Source organism: Heterocephalus glaber, unplaced genomic scaffold (genome assembly GCF_053883595.1).
Source record: "Heterocephalus glaber isolate CG9 unplaced genomic scaffold, H.glaber_assembly_v1.0 deba00001720, whole genome shotgun sequence".
In the NCBI taxonomy this organism is placed as follows: domain Eukaryota; kingdom Metazoa; phylum Chordata; class Mammalia; order Rodentia; family Bathyergidae; genus Heterocephalus; species Heterocephalus glaber.
In genome coordinates this window covers 9930118-9944773 of record NW_028258433.1, presented here as the reverse complement: position 1 = coordinate 9944773, position 14656 = coordinate 9930118, and the positions used below count along the sequence as shown (strand labels likewise).

General features: G+C 41.4%; 1 long non-coding RNA gene across 1 annotated transcript; it reads left to right on the top strand.

Moving 5' to 3' along the window:
* The first annotated feature begins 3905 nt into the window (after positions 1-3905).
* Positions 3906-8389, top strand: LOC147821712 (uncharacterized). Its single transcript, XR_015446669.1, has 3 exons — positions 3906-4113; positions 7032-7167; positions 7987-8389. It is a non-coding gene; the product is annotated as an uncharacterized LOC147821712 (long non-coding RNA).
* Positions 8390-14656: the final 6267 nt, after the last annotated feature.

Sequence of the window (14656 nt, the reverse complement as noted above, 5' to 3'; positions counted from 1 at the left end):
TGGAAAACAAAAACCTTATTAGGATGAAAGCCAATTTTTATTCAAATGTTTTGTCACCATAGAGGGCATTGTTTTACATACCACTACAAGGTTTGCCAATGGCTCAAACAAAAAATCTAGTCACTAATTATAACCCATGAGTCAGTGAAAATATAACATGACTTATTTGTTACAGTGGCCTGAATAGCTAAACACACTACATGAAATGTTGCCCATTGTGCCAAGTTCCTTACATGTCCTTTATATGTGACAGGCAAAGAACATGTCTGTCTCAAGTTACATGCTAACGGGGGTTGACCAAGAATTGCCATCAGAGTGTCAGGGCCAGCAGAAGTAACAGCTTCTCTAGTGATATGCTTAGGAAAATTTAAAGGACCATTCCTGAGACTTTTCATGGAGTTGAGTAACCCGAGTAAGGCCAGATTTCTGCATGAACATTTCCCACTTCATTAGAAAAAATTCCTGAAACACCCCTATTGTGTAATTAATGCTTCTCCTTGCCCCTGAACTTGATTGAGATTTCATGGCATGTGACTATTTCACATTCATATGTCATGCACTCAGCATCCACTGAGGCCCAAAAAAGAAGTTAATCATTGCCTCTCAAAGAGTTTATACATTTTAGGTAATTCTGGAAGCTCATTGGTCCAAAACTCCTGGGGAATACCTGGCCTCCAATAGTATTCTTCAGCTATAGGCTCTAATCAGCCAAGTGAGAGGCTGCAGAGTCCTAAAACTCTGAGTAAAGTGAGTGTGGACTCTATCTGAGCTGCCCTTCAAGATCCTCTTGACAAGGTACCTTGTCACAACTTCCTTTGTAGGAAATTCATTGGTATCCACTTTTGAGTCTCATTATGAAGTGACAAAAGCCAGATACTGTAGGGAAGGCTTTTGCTAGGTCACTCAGGAGAGGATATCAGTTAGCACTCTTGCATTGTTCCCTTTGCTAATCACACGGAGACAGTGACAGAGCAGGATAGAAACCTTGGAAATCTTTTTGGTTGGACAGTTGGGACAGAAGTAGAATGAAGTAGGTAGAAAGAAAAGCAGAAACAAGAAGCTGAGTCCAAACTACAAGCCCTATAAGTAGGTCATGGCTACTTATGCCTAAGCAGCTGACTACTGAGATTGCTTTTGAGTGAATAGGGCTAGTTGTGCTGTTACCCCTAATGTTTCCCATTCTTCCCCACACATTCTCACCGTGAAATCCTACTAACTAAAGGAACCAACAACGTTTGTTTTCTTTACAACTACACAGGGAGGACAAAGGAGCAAGTCAGCGCCCAGGAGTGCCGGCAGGAGCTGCCTGGAGGCCCCAGGCCCACCCGCCTGCACGCTCGCCCACCCGCTAGGCCAGCACTCCCTGCAGGGCCAGAAGGCCCGGCCCGCAGCATGGAGCCCTCTGGCATGGGCACACCGCCGCCGCTGCTCCTTCCGGGGTTCGCGCTGCTCGCCATGCTGGGAGGAAGAGTAGGAGGCGGCAGCGATGGGGTTGTGGCGCTGCCCCCAAGCTGCAAGCAGGATGGACGGCCCTGAGGGAATGGGAGGGCAGAGGCTCCCACCAAAGTGCAAGGTGGTGTGTAGCAGCCTGGAGCTCGCGCAGGTCCTGCCCCCCAACACACTGCCCAACAGCAAGGCCAACCTGAACTGGAGTCATGGTTGAGAGGGGGCAACAAATACCAGCCACACACCGGAAGGTATTGGCCCCCAGTGAACACACCAGCTGCAGCAGGAGTCCATGGTGCTCCTGCCACCACACACAGGTGCTCAGGCCTCTTTGTCCGGTGGTCGCTGGGCTCAGCTCTGAGGCATAGCTACAACTTCTGCTGTGATGTTGAAGAAAACTTGTAAGAAGAGAAAGCTTTGCCATATTCTTTTATCTCAGCAAGAAAGATTTGTGCCTCTCATCATGCACAGCAGTGATGGTATCCATCAGTGTCTTGTAGATGTTCTTTCAAGGGATACTACTGAGAATGTCCATTAATGGAATGTTGCTCCAAGAATGATGCAGGCAGGGTCAGCTGAAGAAGCCATGATGCAACCAGACTCATGGTCCCTAATATTGAAGATATTTGAAGTCTTTATATTCTGAGATGGTTTGTTATGCAGTGATAATTGAACCAGGATGCTGATTTCTGTGAAGACTTCAGGATCTGGGAGTGCAAGGAGGACAAGGAGCTGTGCTGCCTCCTCTTGGACATCAGAGAGCCCCTGTGATGGAGGTACGGAAGCCACACCAGCCCCATACACAGGACTTTGCTATGTAGGTGGGGCTGGCCTTGAACACAGTATGTAGCTGAGGCTGACTTCAAATGCATATCCTCAGTCTCCTGGTGCTGGGATGACAAGCATCCTCCACCACATCTGGAAGCAGTTAACGATTTGCTGGCAACATGTGACCTGATACTCTCTTCCTGATAAACGCTGCTGCTGCCAGCCAGCTGCACAGTCATGAAGGGTAAACAAGTGGTGCTCTGAAGAGGACTGTCCTGTATAAGCTATCTTCTTCAGGTTCACCTCTTTGCAGATCCTGAAATCAAGATTCCAATAGCTCGGTGTTGTTGGTATCAGGTTGACTCTCACGTAGAAGAAATTTGTTATACAACTTTTTAAAGGAGGCCCAGGGACACCACAGCCACAAAAAATCCTCAGATGTCCTTCACAGTGCAAAACAGCAAAAAACTGGAGGAGCAGAGCCCTCCCCCTCCCAGTGCCGAGGAGGTGAGCTGCGTGGGTGCCAGCAGCACCACTCTCCCCCACCCCGGTGGCTGCGCTGAGACAGTATTTGGATCCACAGCTCAGAGGCGCAGGGGACCATAAAGGACATTGTTCTGAGCTCTAGAAGATAGAGCAGAAGTGAGCATCAGAAAGAGGGCCTCTCTCAGGCTCCTTGATGAAGCCCATTGGAAAAGTGAAGAAAATCTCTGCAATAAAGGCACCCCAGACCACTGTGGTTGCACACTGAATCAGGCAGGATGGTGCGTGACTGCAGTCCCAGCACTCTGGACAGATGAGGTAAGTAGGTCACATGGTGGAGTCCAGCCCAACCAATTTGGTGAATAAGTGAGACCCTTAGTGGGTATCTGAAGTAAAACATCTGAGGATATAGTTCACTGAGGAGATGCAGAGTACAAGCTCCAGTAGTGCAAAAGTGAAAAACTAACAGATAGATGATAAATAGATAAAAATATTCATAGATACTTGGATGAAAATAACAAAATAAGTGGCCACTGATTTATTTAGTATGAAGAAAAAATGGCTGTCACAGGTGGAGACACAGTCTCAGGCCTGACTCTCCTGATGCAGAAGGTTGTGGAAGAATCAGATAGAGACTGAATGTGTAGAAGTAAAGTTGTACTTTTATTCAGAAAGCAAGCAAGAGCACAGCTGCCTTCTCACAGAGAAGCAGCAGGGTGCCCAAAATGGAGCCACCATTGCAGGGGGGCTCAAGATTCTGGTTTTCTAGTAGTTGGGGCCTATCCTGCCTCTGGGCTGAGAGTGCTCTTACTTGATTGGTTAATGATTAACTTAGCTCATTACTAGGGACAACAGGGAAGGGTCTTTTCAGGGGCCCCTTACATTTTAGGACCAATGTTCTTTTTCCTTTTGATCTTAGCAAGCCAAGCTTTGCAGGGTACAGTGTGAAGAGGAGGTGCAACCTCAGCAGACTGTCAGCTTTTTATGGGTGGTTAAGCCTGTTCTGCCAGCTATCTGAACTCCTTTGGGGAGGGGCTCATCTCTCCCTGCCTAGGGGTCTCTATCCCTACAGGACTATAAGCTTTTCTATTATATGGAGACTCAGGTCATGGAACCCTTAAGACATGAGCTCACTTCCTTGACAACATCTCCAAAGAGAACTTGGAACCCTTGTTAATGGGGGTCACAATCTAGTAACAGCCGTCTCCCAAGCTCACTTGGCTGGAGACGGTCTACAGCGAACATGCTGAGCTGCTTCTCCACTTCAAAAGGCTGCAGCCTCAGGACCCCAGGTAGAGAAAGTATCTGTGAAAGACTGAGAAGACAGCTGACTCCATCCAGATGCCACATGACTGTCACAGACACCCCAGGGATGGTCTCCCCAGGAGTGACCACCAGTGACCTACCAAAATCAAGGTACCCCAGTGAAGTCTCCCTAAGCCCAAATACCAATGGCACAGAAACTGGGAAGAGCACAGGGCAAGTATCACCAGGCCCAGAAACACCCAGTAGCTCTGGGCAGGCCTCCCCAGAGGTGGGCACAGAAAACCTACAGAGTCAAAGTCCAGGGGGGAGACCAAAGTCACAGCCACCAGCCCCCGAGAGACACTGAGAATCCTGGTGTACATCTATCCAGGCCTGGCTGTCACTATTGGAAATGACACAGAGAGCCTTGCAGAATCCCAGCCACCATGGTCCCTGCAGACAGTCAGGCCACTCTCATTCTCTGAGCCCTGCCTATCTGTTTCCCTGGGCAGCCAACCCGTCTATGGTCCCTTCTTCCCTCCACCACTCACACCTCTATCTGATTGGCCCTGATTTTGGGAAGAGACATCATGAAAAGGTCTCTTGAGAATTCCATCCATTTTGAGGGCCTGTGTGATAAAGATCAAGATGTGTGGTGTTTGGACAATGAACAGCTTTTCACCACTCACTGGGTAGAGGAGGAAGGAGACCCATATACTGTGTCACCTCAGTTGGAGTTAGAAGAGGCCATTAGGCTTTCTGAGCTAAAGAAAGATTCTGAGCTCTTAATTCATTCATCACCTTGTATACCAGAACATTCTAAAGTGCCTTGTCCAGGAAGAGAGAAATTCATCCACCACAGAGCTGCAGGCTGCTTGAGAAAGCTATATTATGTGAATGGCCACATTTTTCAGGCCAAACACTTCAGCAGGTGAGCTCACTGTGCTGTCTGCACAGACTGTGTAGGGGGACTTGGCTGCCAGGTATATAAGTGCACCAACTCCAAACTCTCAGTTCACAAGAAGTGTCACAAACTTGTCACAATTGAATGTGGGCAGTGTTCTTTACCATCAGAGCCCACGGTGCGAGTTGATCCATCATCCATGGCTTCAGACTCTGCACACACAGCAATCCCACATAACCTTTCAACTCATGAGGCTTTAGAACAAGTTGATGAAGACAGTGAGGCAGGGAACACCAGGGAAGGTGGCAAAGCTTCATCTGGTCTAGGTCTTGAGGACTTTGATTTCCTCTGTGTGACGGGTAGAAGTTATGGGAAAATACTGTTAGTCCAACTGAAAAAATCAGATCATATGTATGCCATGAAAGCAGTGAAAAAAGAGCATTTCTACATTCATTGGGTATATAGAGAGAGGCACATTCTATAGCAGACATCCAATTGTCCTTTTCTAGTTGCACTGCATGTTTGCTTCCAGAGAGAAAGCAGACTGTTCCTTGTTCTAGACTATGTCAGTGGGGGAGATCTACTGTTTCATGTGCAGCAACAAAGCACACTTCCTGAAGAACGTGCCATGTTTTACTCTGAAGAAACCAGTTTAGCAGTCAACTGTCTTCACCAGCAAGAAATAATTCACAGAAATTTAAAAATAGAAAATGTACTTCTGGACTCAGAAGGGCACAATAAACTCACCGATTATTGCTTGAGTAAGGAAGGCTTACAGCCAGGAGACACGACCTGCACTTTCTGTGGCACTTCTCATTTTGTGGCTCCAGAAATTATGGAGGAAGATTACAGTTTGAGTGTGGACTGGTGGGCTCTTGGAGTGCTGACGTATATGATGATGATCGGAGAGTCTTCATTCCATCTCGATGAGTGCCCTGATAACCCTTATGAAGACTCAATTGAGAATCCCTTCCAAGTAATTTTGGAAAGAGATATTTTCATACCTCATTGTCTGTCTGTACAAGCTGCAAGTATCCTAAAGGGTTTTCTGAACAGGGAACCAAAAGAACAACTGGGTTGTCATCCTCACAGGGGCTTTGCTGATGTTCAGGAGCATCCATTCTTTCAAACTGTGGACTGGGACATGATGGAGCAAAAGCAGGTGGTGCCTCCATTTAAACCAAATAGCTCTGAGGGATTCGGTTTGAACAACTTTGATCCTGAATTTACTAACCAACCTGTCCGGCTCGCCCCAGATGATAATGACTTCATGAGGGAGCTTGATGGATATGAATTTGCAGGTTTTGAGTATATCAACCATCTTATGATGTATGAAGAAGAAGGGGTCTGAACCTCATTTTTCAACTATGCGTTTTGCTTATGTTCCCATTTAATACTTGGAAAAACTTGTTACCAGCCTGGATAGAATTAACCATTTCAGAGTTGTTTGGAAGCTAATTTTAATTTATTGGTTTGAAGTTATATTTAGATGTAATACTTGATTCTTATAGTCTATAGAACAGAATATGAAAAGTTTGTTCATAGATTAGATTTTTATGAACTGATTTAAATAACAATGAGGCAATTGCTTGTCAACCACAATTGTATATACATTCCATTTGTTGAGTGGGACATAATGCTTAATATCTTTTCTTTTTACTTATCATACAAAAAAAACAATTTATCTTTTCAGTAAAATATCATACCTATGCTAGTTTCTCTCCAACCACACTTTTGAAACTGACCACCTTTTGGGGGCAGTTTATATTGTCTTCAGGAAAATCCAAAAAAACACCAACAATTGTGAATAAAAACACATATACTTGTATCTTTTTTATATGAAGAAAATATAGTATATGACTACAAGCTTTGGAAGGGTGATGGTTCTCATGAAGTGGGGCATCTGAAAAAGACTGAGAGATGTTTTATTGAATATTTATAGGTTTTAAATTATTCTAAATTAAAACTAGATCATTAACTAAAATTAAATTAAACTAAGCTTGTACCATTATAACTTATTTACATTTAGATAATGATGGTTACCTTTCACATCCTTAGCATAAAAATGATACTAAAACAGAAGGATGATATATAGCATCCTAATTTTAGTTAACAATCTGGTTTTAAATTCAGAATGATTTAAAATTTATAAACATTTAATAAATTATCTTTTGGTCTTTTTCAGATGCCCCATTTCATGAGAAGTATTACTTTTCCAAGGCTTGTAGTCATATATTGCCTTTTCTTCATATAATTTAGTTTGAAACTAATGAAAACATCAAAGAAAAATATTTATAGACATCCATGTGTCCATTTCCGAGGTATGTATGTTTCTCTTAATGCCTGGAACTTGTTTTAAAACAAAAAGTAGAATTCACAACATAAACTTATAGAGAATTCTAACATGTCAGAAATATGTTTAGGATCCTGCTTTTAAGTGTTGCTCTTTTCTGTAGGGGATTTCAGAATGTATAATAAGCACCCAGGGTGTCTGTTTACCATGTTTATTACTGAACCCACATTAGAATTCTTTTGGGCTTTTGAACCTCATTTTGAGAAACACTTTCTTCAAAATATTCTTTTGTCCTCCAGTTAAATAGTAGAAAGTGTGTTCATGGTATAATATTTTAAGATGTTACAAGCAGAAATTTACAACTTTATGAACATTTTTGAAAAATTTTTACATGAATGACTTCATTAGATACCTTCCTTGTTCCCCTCAACAAAATCTTATCAGTTTTCTGCCAGTGATATCCAAATGATGAGCATTTTTCTTTGTTTAGGTTTTCACCATTAGTCTGGGTGGTTTTTTGCTTTTCAATTTTTTAAGTAATAAGATTAACTGTATATTTTATAGAGAACTGCATTACAAATATGTTTTCAACTATTTTTGTAGTATTTAAGTGTTATGTCAGTTCTTTTCATGTCATATAGAAATTGCCCCAAAATACTCTTAAGGGGAATAAATCAGTTTATAGTCAGAATGGTTGACATTCTGGTGTTCTAAAAAAAAATATTTTGCATAATCTTATAGTCAGATCATTTTATGCATATGTAGCTTGGGTTAAATTTCAAGTACTGTGTTCAGCACTGGTATATTTACTGTATACATTTGTTTCATTTTGATTTTTGTCATGTAGAACATTGACTTGGTCATCATAATATAAAAAAAAAAACCTACACAGGGAACCACAGCATCATTTTAGTCTAAAATCTGGGAGAAGATGAGGTAATGTCAGTCAATCAATTCCTGAAGAGATTTTATACAAAGCTAACAAACTAGAACTTTACCCTGGAGCAGACAGGAAGTCACTGGAGACCTTTGAAATGGAAGATAACCTGAACAGATTAACATTCAGAAAAATGACTTTATAAACTGTGTAGACACTGGCCCGGAGAGGCTAAAACCAGTTAGAGGTAGAAAATAATAAAATACATGAATTTTAACACTTACTGTCCCTACATGACTTTATTCTTTGTGTTCTTTGTTCATTGGGTTTTTATCTGTGAAAAGTCAACTGAGTACTAAGATCTATAGCACAATGTGAGCAACTGCAGTCAGCTTGATAAATCTAAACAAGGATTATTTATCTCCAAATCATAGGACTTTTTCTATCATGACTTTATTTTATTTGACTTAAACAGAAAATTTTGGACATCAGTTACATTTTGAAAGTGACAGGCATTTAAATTACATAAAAATTTAAACAAGAGTAATATAGTAATAAGGTTTCAACTATAGCATAGGGATAACTTGGAAAACAATTATCCTTATGATACAGTCATACCTGTTATTCACTTACCTCTCTTAGGAGAAGGGAATTCAGGGGTATATCATTAGTACAAATGTCCCCAAGAACAAAGCTATCTAATTTTCTAAGTATATAGAAAGGCTGGGCTCATATACTTTGGAAGTATTTAGTTGGGTTTTTGTTTTGTTTTGTTTTGCTTTTTGGTACCGGGGATCGAACTCAGGTCATTGCACTTGCACAGCAGGCAGCAAAACCACTGAGCTAAATCCCCAGCCTATTTAGTTATTTTTAAGGTTTGCTTTTTGTCTCCAGCAACATCTCTAGTTTATAAATTCACTCCCTTTGGATTTCAAATCTTTGGGGAAAATTTTGAAAAAGACATTTGAATGTTCAATCTAAACAATTTTGCCCTAAAGAGCGGCCAAATGAAATAAACTAAGGAATTTTATGATTTATCAAAAAAAATCAAAGATATTGCAACCAGCTGTTCTTCCACCATTGATTTATTTTCTCTGAAATGTGAACAAGATGAATCAGGCTATGGCAGAAAAGATAGGCTTAGACATATGTTAGAGCTCACTGAGGGTAAGTCTTATTAGACAGTCAGCTGAAGGAGATAAGAAATGGAGAGAGCGAGCGAGAGTGAGAAAGAGAGAGAGAGAGATTCATTGTTCATGAGAACACTTAACCAGTGCCCAGTCCAGGTCTTCTGATTATAAAAATCTCATAGCATAGCTGAAACATGCAAAAAGGCAAGTGGGGATAGGGTACCAAGGGAAAGGAGAGAGAAGGCTTGAGCAATGCAGGCCTGTCCAGGTCCTTTCCCCAACTGACCCTTCAATCAGCCACCCCCTCCCTGGAGAGGTGTTGGGAGCAAGGTGAGGCCATATGCTAATGAAACTAAAGCTCCTTTCACTTAGAAGGATTTATCAGAGCAAAAAACTAAATATACCTTTCCTTCCAATTCCCCAAAAACAACACCATTTGATCATAATCAATATCATAATCCAAGGTTCAGAAAACTTTAAATTACTTATTCAAAATCCATACATCTCAAGTGATGGCAGAATTTAAATTCTAAGCCATCTCACTCCAAACTTATTTTGACTCCTAGGACCATTATATCTTTTTCTCAGTCTTATACCAGTAGAATAGGAACTGTTTTAACTGCTGCAATTGTTGTCCCACTAGAAGGTGTAAAGAATTTTAAGATTCCATCTAGCTTCCAATCAACCAGTTGTAACAATGTAGAAATATTTAACCTTAGTTTTAATATGGAATTCAATCACATTCCATGGATTCTCTGCTAAACATAGGAAAACCTTCCCCTCATTGAAATTTGAAACTTTGCTCTCAGATCCAGAGAGTAAGAACCAGAAACTCTATTCCTAAAAAGGAATTGTCTCTACCCAAAGAAATAGTTTGTGTTCTGTGATTGTTTTCAGCAGCAAATTTAAATAGGGGATCATAGACCTTCTAGACCATATATCAATGTCAATGTTATGAAAGAATAGAAAAGGAGGTTTCCTACATAAAGAAATTGAAACCTGTGAAAAGCAAATGTGGAAGAGTTTAGGAGGAATTAGAAGGAAAGCAGTTGGAGGAAGGAACCTAATAATGAATGTTCCTTAAACTAAGAGAGTTCTAAGAGTAGGATGCTGTTTGGAGAAATGCTGGAAAGCAACCAAGATTAGACTGGAGCTGTAGCCTCCCTGGGAAGTCTAAATGCCTTGTTGGTGAGCAGTTCTGTGCAGCTAGCCAAGCCATCTGCAGTTAGGTGAGAATTCCCCTCCCCCTCACCAACTACCTTACCAAATTACTGTGGGAGTGAGGACTGCTGTGGTCTGAATGAGTGTCCATCCTCCAAAGGACCATGAATTCAAAACTTGGTTCCAGGGTGGTGGTACTGGAAATGCTGTGGACCTTTAAGACCTGGGCCTAGTGTGAAATTCTGATGAGAGGTTCTTGGATGAGAGGTTCTTGGGCTGGAACCTCCAGAATCATCAGTCAAAATAAGCCTTTTTTTCTGATAAGTTAATTGTCTGAGGTATTTCATTACAGTAGTGTGAACCTGACAGATCCAGAGCCACACATAAGCTGAGCTTTAGCATTGCACTAAGATATTTTCTAAACACCTTAACAGATTGGTGGGGGAAAGTTTTGCCCCCAATTTGAATGCCAAAATAAGCATGCCTAAGTAGCCTGTGAGATGGAGAGAATGCACTAGTATATGACAGAGTCAGGTGGCATGAATACTGTGCTAGTTATTTTCTCTTATTGATGAGACAAAATACCCTCAAAGGTAAATGGGAAAATGTTTATTTGGCTTACAGTTTGTAGAGGTTTCAGTCCATAATTGGCTGGCTCCAAGGCAGAGTGGGAGAGGGGCAAAAGTTCATGGTGGCAGAAGACAGCAAAACCACAAGAGACCTTAACAGCGTCTTTCTGCCTCTTTCACTTTATTCAGACTACTCAGGGTGGGTAGCACTCACACTTTTAATCCTAGTGCCCTCAGGCTTAGCTGCACCATGAATCAATAACGTACTCTAGATTCAGCCACCTCTGAAAAAGCATGAGGCACTGGGTGGACATCTAATCACAAACCATAACATTGTGTTCCTGGACCCCCAAAGACTCATACACATCCCTTTATGCAAAAAACCATTTAGTCCCTCTCCAAGAGTTGTCAAAATCCTAACAGTTCAGCATTGTTTAAATGTCCAAGTACAAAGTCCTCTCTGAAAGTTAAGGCAAACTCTTAGCTGCAAGCCCCTGTACAAATGAAAAGAGAGTTAAACACTTCCAACATTCAATGGCACAAGGTTCCATTCAATGGCAGACAGTTCCAGTCCAAATGTTACAAACAGGGGGATAACAAGGATTTGGACCAAAGAAAATCCAAAATCCATCAGGGCAAACATTAAATCCCACAGTTTCACTTCCGGCATCCCCAGCAATCTGTAGCAAGTTGTAAACTTCAAAGGGCTTAGGTGGCTCCGCTCCTATGGCACTTCAGATGGTTGTAGCTCCTACAACTTCTTTCTTGAGCTGGCTCTGCTCCCTCCTTGCAGTTTTCTTCAGGTGATCCATGCTCCTGGCTTCTAAACTTTTAGGATTTCCACTGCTCCTTTGGCTTCACATATCCACAACTTCACACATTGCCCTCTCAGGAGCACACTGCCTGGCCTCCCAGGCCTTCTTCTGATATCTGGCTGGGAGCCTTCCTGACCCCACAACTCTTCCATTCTGCATGAATCTAAACCAGTGCCTTGTGGATAATGCCAAGGTCTGCTGCCAGCTGGAGTGGTAGCTAGTCTTCCATCTCACTTGGCTAGAGGGGTCAAGTTCTATGAACAAAATCCCAAGGAACAACTATCCTAGGCTGCCAGAATTCTGGATCATGGTTCTCTGGGGCTCTCTCCTCAAAGCAGTGTCTTTCACTTTTGCAATTTTGAGGCTGCAAAGGGTAGAGTCCTGCTGCTGCTTGTGATGCCCTCAAGCCACCTTTTCTCTTGTCCTTTTCCAAAGTACATGGCTTTTTAATGTTAATATTTTGGCAACTAAGTTCGCTGTTCCATTTTTTCAGGTCACAACTTTACTGGAGCTTCCTTTCAGACCAAACTCAAAATATTTTAAATCATTCTGCTGGGCTCTTTGCTCTTGATTCTCAAAGTAAATCCTGCTAAACGCCCCCAAAAGTAGCCATGCCACCACCTCAACATTAGTTTGCCTTGAAATTTCTTCTGCCAGATGAATTACTCTACCACCCTTAATTTCAGTCTCAGGCAAAGTCTCTAGACATGAACAAAATTCAGACAACCTTTTTACTAAGCTACATCACACAGCATCTGGAGTCCAACAGCCAATGCAGTCCTTCTTCTCAGCAGAAACTTCTGGAGCCTGGTCTTTACTGGCTTTCTGATCTTCTGAGCTCTGACCAGAACTTCCCATACAGAATAGCCTAATGCACTCCAGCTCTATTTCTTCAGTTGGCATCTCAGAACCTTTCCAAATCCCACAAGCTAGTTCCAAAGGCTCTTAAGCCACATGCCAGGTAATGTCACACCAACAACATCACTTCTCTGGTGCCAATTTTCTGTATTAGTTACTTTTCTCTTATTGATAAGACAAAATATCCAACACCCAAGTTAAAGGAAAAAAGGTTTATTTGGCTTACAGTTCATAGAGGTTCCAGTCCATATTCAACCAGAGCCAAGTCAGGGTAGCAGGGCAGCAACTGTTCATGGAAGATAGACAGTAGCAAAGCAAGAAGAGAACTTAACACTGTCTTTCTGCCCTTTTTATATTATTCAGACTACCTAGGGTTTGTAGCACCCTAGTACCCTCAGGCCTAGCCCCACCATGAATGAATCACACACTCTAGATTCAGCCCCTCTGAAAAAGCATGAGGCTTTGAAGGGAAATCAAACACAAGCATAACAAATACTAAGACAATATGGTCAAGAATGTTCTAGAGCCAAGATAGAGGGCCAAGACTCTAGAAATGGATTTTCCTGGGTGCTTATCCCAGAAATCCACTTGCTATCTGTATGGCCATAAGAAAGTTGTCCAACCTCTTTCTATCTCAGTTTTTAAACCTGTAAAATGGGAATAAAAATCAGTGCCTACTGTGCAGGATCTTAAAGAGTTTAGCATCATGCCTGTGACATAGAAAGCACTGAAGAAATCATAATTATTGTCATAAAGTATCTAGATTTAAATTGAGAATCATCACTAGTATTCTGGGATTGTCAGCAATATTCTATAACCTAATAAGTCCAATAATACTTGTGCAAACAAAATAACTTATCTCACTATTGAGTAAAAGACTAATTGTTTCTAAGATCTTAGCATTGTTATTATATTTATTTCTGAAATGTTTTTCTACACTGTGGTTCAGGAGAGAGTGTACAGGCTTTGGAGCTAGATAAATACCCCAACCAGTGGTTTGTAAATTGTCAAAGTCACTGTCATAAGTAGAACCTGCATCAGCCTTGGAGTGCACAGCTACTTCTTAGCTAAGCTTACCTGTACAGTAAATCCCCAATTTACAAACATTTGAGTTGCAAACTTTCACCGATACAAATGGACCTCGCATTACAAAGATTCATAGATGGGAACAAATCATTGAAGTAGCTCACTTGTCAGCTGGACTTTGTCACAGTTGTGCTGCTGTGTGCTTACTGTGCCATGAAATAGTGTACAATAGTACAGTGTTCAATCAGAGCTGAGGATTCCTGAAGCAAGAGAAAAAGCAGTGGTGATGTGGCAAGGACTGCTAGGAACCACAAAGCAATAACCATGGAAACAAAAGTGAAAATAATTGAGAGATTAGACTAAGGCAAAAAGATGGTAGATGTCACTCATAATTGTTCAACCATTGACACAATTCTAAAGAACAGGGACAAGATCATGGAACATGTGAAGTCTACTGTACCAATGAAGGAAAACTAGTAAAACTAGTTTATTTACAGTTGTACTGTACTGTATCACCATTTCAGGTGTCTATAAAAGTAAAAGTAGTTTATTTAAGGTATTTCTATGTGTGTATGTATTTGGCTTTTTTATGCTTTACACTGTATATTTGTGTCAAAGGTATATAAGACTCACTTTGTCAGACATATGAAGGAATCCTACTTACTAACATTCTCCTGGAATAGAACTCACTACTAATTCAGGGACATACTGTACCTATCCATCCCATGAAGAATTCCTACACAGAGACCAAAGGGCAAAGCTTCCCACTCTGAATACCAAACCTGTGCACAGGACCCTGTTTATTGCATCTAACTTTAGCTCTCTTCTCTACCTCTTAGGACTACTAATATGAACCTTAGAATGATGTCCTGTGACTTTTCCTTCTTCTTTCCTGCAAATGTGAGCTTTTGGGAACTGATGCTGGGTCCCCTAAGGTTTTAACACCTTCCCTAATCACTTGAGTTTAATTTGACATTCCTGCACAGCCTCTGACCAAGTCTCTCTGCAGATACAGAATTAAAATTGCCCCAATGGTGAATTTGATTAAACTGCCATATATTATGACCCAAAGCTCATGTTT